Here is a 6,000-nt window from a genome sequence, read left to right as displayed (position 1 = left end):
TCACTAGTTGCCTCCCCCCCTTTCCAAAGGCGATAAACCCTCTTTTTTTTCCCTTAAATCCTTCAGGAGCTCCTTGCTCATCCAGGCCGGTCGTCTTCCCCGCCGGCTCGTCTTACGGCATGTGGGAACTGCCAGTTCCTGTGCCTTTAGGAGCTCCTGTTTGAAGTAGGTCCAACCATCCTGGACCCCTTTCTTCTTAAGGGCTGTTACCCAGGGAACTTTCCGAATAAGTTGCCTGAACAACCTGAAGTTTGCCCTCCGAAAGTCCAAAGTGAGGGTTCTGTTACTGCTCCTCCCTATTTCCCTGCATATTGAAAACTCCACTATCTCATGGTCGCTGCACCCTAGACAGCCTCCAACCATCACATCTCCCACCAGCCCTTCTCTATTTGAGAACAGCAGATCAAGCAGAGCCTTACCTCTGGTAGGTTCACCTAAGAGCTGCATCAGGAAGTTGTCATCCATGCACTCTAGGAACCTTCTGGACTGTCTCCTCTCTGCTGAATTAAGTTCCCAGCAGATGTCTGGTAGGTTAAAGTCCCCCACAAGGACAAGGTCTGATGATCTTGAGACAGCTTCCATCTGCTTATAGAATATCTCATCGGCCTCCTTGTCCTGGTTGGGTGGTCTATAACAGACTCCAACCAGGATGTCAGTTTTGTGCGGCCTCCCTCTGATTTTAACCCACAAGCATTCAACCTTTTCTTCTGCAACCTCAAGTTCTGAGGCATCAAAGGATTGATTCTATGATCCATCCATCCATCCCTCCCTCCCTCTCTCCTTCCCTCCCTCTCTCTTTCCATCTGTCCCTCCCTCCATCCTTCCATCCCTCCATCCATCCATCCCTCCCTCCCTCCATCCTTCCCTCCATCCCTCCCTCCGTCCCTCCAACACTACTGTTGGATACATTTGGCTGTGAAGCATTCAGCTCTGCTATTCCATTGTCAGGCCTAGAAAGGCAGTTCCAAGGACCATGAAGAGAACACTTGCCCTTTTATTTCTACATTTCCCCCTACCCTGTTTGGATGATCTCCTGTTTTGCCTTTGTCAGGCACTGCAGGGTGGGAGTTTGGTGTCAGTTACAAGCTCTCTACAGGGAGATGAATTCTCTGCGAAATGGTGAAACATTTCTATGTCTGTGACTTTGCATCCTCTCATAGAGTCCTAGAATGAGTTGGGCCAGAAGGGACCCCCTGAGGGCATCCAGTCCAACCCCCTGCACTCAGCAGGGACATCCTCCACTAGAGCAGGTTGCTCACAGCCTTCTCCAGCCTCCCCTTCACCATCTCCAACCATGGGGCCTCAGCTCCCTCCCTGGCCAACCTCTTGCAGTGTGGCAGCAGCCTCCTGCTCCACAACTTGTTCCTCACATCCAATCTCAATCTGCTCTGCTCTCATTTCAAACCATTGCCCCTGCTCCTGTCCCTGCAGCCCTTTGGGAACAGTCCCTCTGCAGCCTTCTTGGAGCCCCTTCAGGTCCTGGCAGGCTGCTCTGAGGTCTGCCTGGAGCCTTCTCTTCTCCAGGCTGATCAGCCCCAATTCTTTCATCCTGTCCTTGTAGCAGAGGTTCTCCAGCGCTCTGATCACCTTAGTGGCTCTCCTCTGGACCCTCTCCATCAGGTCCAGGTCCTTCCTGTGCTGAGGGCTCCAGATCTGGACCCAGCCCTGCAGGTGAGGTCTCCCCAGAGCAGAGCAGAGGGGCAGGATCCTCTCTCTCCAGCTCTGGCCACACTGCTTTGGATGTAGCCCAGGCTGCCCTTGGCCTTCTGTGCTGCCAGTGCCCACTGATGGCTCCTGTCCAGCTTCTCCCCCACCAGCACTCCCCAGACCTGATGAACTGTCATCTTTGGAGGTGTAAAAGCTACTTTCTTCTTATGTTTATTGTTTCATTGCAATTTAAAGGATGGGATGAAACTGACAAAGCAGTCCCCAAAGGAATGAACAGAAATCAGCTGTGTACAACTGTGTTAGTGCCAGCAAATGCTCAGGAGGATGGAAATCAGCAGAGGAATGCATGAATGTTGAGAGAAACAAGAGAAACATTTCCATTAAGGGAATCTCCTCAGAAATAGCTCTTGCTTGAAGCAGTATCCCAAATGCTGTTTTATCTAGACCATGATATAAAGAAGCCACTTAATGACTCATGTGAGGGTTCTGTGCCTTTAAAATAAACACAACCTGCTCTGAGCCCCTGCCCAGCAAGCTGATGCTCAAAGTCATTCAGCCTGCCTCTCAGTGACACTAAAATCATTTGGTATGGCCCTGCCAGTCTCAAGCAGCCAGGCTGCTGCCAGGCTTCAGAGTCAGAAGTTGTCCTTTTGCACATTTGGATGCAGTCCCAAAAGTCTCTCTCTGCTGAGTCCATTTAAAGCAGCTTAAGACAGCTTTAGATGCTGAGAGCAGTGAAAAGGCTCAAGGTAAGGAAAGGTGTGGGCTACAAGAGCTCCAGAGATGCACACTCTGGCCCCCAAGCTGCAACACCATCCTGCTGCTCTCACCCTCTCCCATTCTTGGTCTCTGCTCACTTTGCAAGGTCAGAGACAGCCTGAAGTGCTGAATCCCCTGTGACAGATGCAGATGTGGTGTTTGTGAGTGCTCCAGAGAGCAAACACTCTGCCTTTGTTACAGAGGTGATTAGCAGCAATAAAGAAGCTTGGGGCTTGGAGCAGAACTTGCAATAGTTTCTGTTTCTAGATTGCATGGGGGCGGGAAAGGGGGGGGGGGGGGGGGGGGGGGGGGGCGGTTCCCTGCAAATTGAAGCAGTACCAGAGAGCTTTACAGGCGCAGAGTCCTGTTCACCCCAACCAGCAAACTGCTAGAAGGGTCCCAGGTATGGTTCTGCTTTGGGCCAGCTGGTACCCAACAGATCCAGCTGGGGCTTGGAGCTTGGAGCAGAGGAGCCTGAGGGCTGCCCTCAGTGCTGGGGAGAAAGATGTGCAGGGCAGTGTGGGGAGGACAGAGCCAGGCTCTGCTCAGGGCTGGCCAAGGACAGCACAAGGGGCACTGGGTGCCAGCTGGAGCAGAGGAGGTGCCAGGGCAAGAGAAGGGAAAGCTTTTTGCCTGTGAGGGTGGCAGAGGGCTGGAGCAGGCTGCCCAGAGAGGTTGTGGAGTCTCCTTGTCTGGAGCCATTGCAAAGCCCCCTGGCTGTGTTCCTGTGTGAGCTGCCCTGGGTGCTGTTGCTCTGGCAGGGGCTTGGATGGATGCTCTCTAGAGGTCCCTCCAGCCCCTCACACTCTGTGATTCACACTGGAAAGGAGGGAATTTCCCAAGGAGAGGGTAACTTTGCACACCTTGTGTTGCCATCTGGCTGTTTTATTAAACCCATTTTCATTGCAGCCTGGGGACCTTCTCTCCTTTTCTTGATCCCTTTCCTGTGCTTGGAAGGAGTCCTCCACTGGTACAGTAACTGCTATGGCTTAACTCCAGGTATGGGCTAGAAAGAGCTGGGAAAGAAGCACTTCAGGAAACAAATTAAAATGTTCAGAGCACCAGAGAAGATCTTGCACCTGCCTCTGGTTTGTGCTGAGATTTTGGTGCTGAAATTTGCTGTCCTCCATCTAGGAATGAAAAGAAAGGAGGAAAATAAATAGTTAATACACACATCCCAGCTACACCCAAGGTGGTTTGGGCTGGAAGGGACTTCCAAAGCTCATGCAGTCCAGGAAGTTCTGCACTGTGAGAGTGGTGAGAGACTGGCACAGGCTGCCCAGGGAGGTGGTTGAGGCTCTGCCCCTGGAGACATTCAGGCTCAGGCTGGATGTGTCCCTGGGCAGCCTGCTCTAGCTGGAGGTGTCCCTGCTGCGTGCAGGGGGTTGGACAGGATGCCCTTGGATGGTCCCTCCTAACCCAGTGCAGTGTGTGGAGCTGTGAGCCATTACTCACCTACCTGCAGTAAGCCTGGAGACACTCCCAGCACTTCCTTGGTGACCTTGCCCATGCTTTCCCTTGGCACTGGAGGATTTCACATGATGTGCTTTCCCCAGCCCCTGAGGAAGAAGAAGGGAGGGAAAAATCTATGGATTTAAGCCTCTTAGGAGCCACATCTCACCAACTAAGAAACCATCAGCTGTGAGAGTCAGTGTTTGCTGTCTGCAGGCACAGAGAGTGGCTTGTGGCACTGTCAGGAGTGTTGGTGGAGTGTTTAACCCTCTGACAATTCTCCCACTGTCTGCTAGCAAAGCTTGAGTGCATCCTCTTTCCTTGAGCACACTGGGGAGAATTCATCCTTCTCTATCTCCATGGCAACCCCTTCTCTCTCTCCTTTTCAGCCTTTCCAGGGGAGAACCTTCCTCTGCTCTGGGCCTCCCAAAAGCTGACTGCCAGCCCTGGATGCTGGAATCCGTTCCCAAGCCCTTCTGATTCATTACAGCCCTGCCTGGGAGCTGTTCCTGAGGCCCAGGTTGCAGTAGGATGCTGCAGAGAAGTGCTCTGGCACCCAGCTCCTTACTCTGAGGACAGCCCCAGGATGAACAGCAGAGGAACCCAGGGAAGCTTTGGCAAACCATGAACCAGCTGATGTAAAAGAAGCTGCACAGGGACTCTGGCCACAGCTGGGGCGGAAGGAGACAGCCCTGGATAGAAGTACAAAATATGGGAAGGGAGGGAGGAAGGAATTCAGAAAGGAAGATAAGAAGGAAGGAATTCAGGAAAGAGTTCAGAAATGAAGATAGGAGTTCAGGAATTCACAATGGAAGGAAGGAATTCAGGGAGGAAAGAAGGAAATCAGGAATGAAAGAAGGAAGGGATTCAGGAAGGAAGGAATTCAGAAGGCAGGAAGGAAGGAATTCAGAAGGGAGGCAGTAAGGAGGGAATTCAGCAAGGAAGGAATTCAGCAAGGAAGGAAAGAATTCAGAATGCAGGAAGGAAGGAATTCAGCAAGGAATTTGGGAAGGAAGCTATTTGGAAGGCAGGTAGAAGGTGGGAAGAAAGGGAAAAAAGAATTCAGGAAGGAATTCAGGAAGGAAGGAGTTCAGGAAGGAGTTCAGGAAGGAGTTCAGGAAGGAGTTCAGGAAGGAATTCAGGAAGGAATTCAGTAACTGAGGAAGGAAATTGAAGGACAAGTATCAGCCAAGACAGGAAGGGAATGCAAAGATCAAAGGAGGTGAAGTTGAGCAGGGGAAAGGACCCAGAGGAGGAGGCCTCCAGAGAGCAGGTCACACCCAGATGGTTTGCAGCAAGGGCATTTGGCTGCAGCATGGGCAGCACATTCTGCTTTAGTGCATGCCACAGGAGCAGAGCTGCCACAGCTGCCAGTCCTTTGGAAAGGGCAAAGAAGGAGCAGTGTTGGGCAGACATCAAGGGCTGTAATTGCTCTGTTTATAGGGAATGAAAAATGGGCTGCAAAGGAGCCAATTTACATCATGTGGAGGCATTTAGGATGATTTATAGCCCTGCTTTAAAGGCAGTGGAGTGGAAAAAAAAAAAGTCATTAAAAATCCTGCCTTTTACCAGAGGAATAATTGGTGCTGGAAAAGAAACTTCGAGGAGCAACAGGAGCTTAGAGCCTGGGGAGAAGCTGCAGGCAGCCATGTGCTGAGGCACTGCAGTGACACCTTTGCTCTGTGGGCAGCACAGGGAGCAGGAGGAAAGGAGCCTGCAGCTAGTGTCAGCACACAGGGCACTGAGAGGCATTTCCAACAGGGCTCTAATGTGTGGGGCAGGGATGAGGCTCCAGCCTCCTTCTTCAGCAAAAGCTGCAGCTGCCCCTCCCTGAGCTGCCTACCCCTCTGCCAATGCTCTTCACGTGGCAACTTCCACCCCACACCAAGGATCTTCAGAGGGAACCAGAGAGGTGAGGTCTCTGCTCAGACCCCACCTCCAATCCTGCCTCCAGCTCTGGTGTCCCCAGCAGGAGAAGGACACAGAGCTGCTGGAGAGAGGCCAGAGGAGGCCACAAAGACGATCCAAGGGCTGGAGCAGCTCTGCTGTGAGGACAGGCTGAGGGAGCTGGGAGTGTGCAGCCTGCAAAAGAGAAGGCTCCAGGGGCACCTCAGAGCTGCC

The sequence above is a fragment of the Indicator indicator genome, chromosome 1, assembly GCF_027791375.1.
Source record: "Indicator indicator isolate 239-I01 chromosome 1, UM_Iind_1.1, whole genome shotgun sequence".
In the NCBI taxonomy this organism is placed as follows: domain Eukaryota; kingdom Metazoa; phylum Chordata; class Aves; order Piciformes; family Indicatoridae; genus Indicator; species Indicator indicator.
This window is presented reverse-complemented; position numbering follows the sequence as displayed.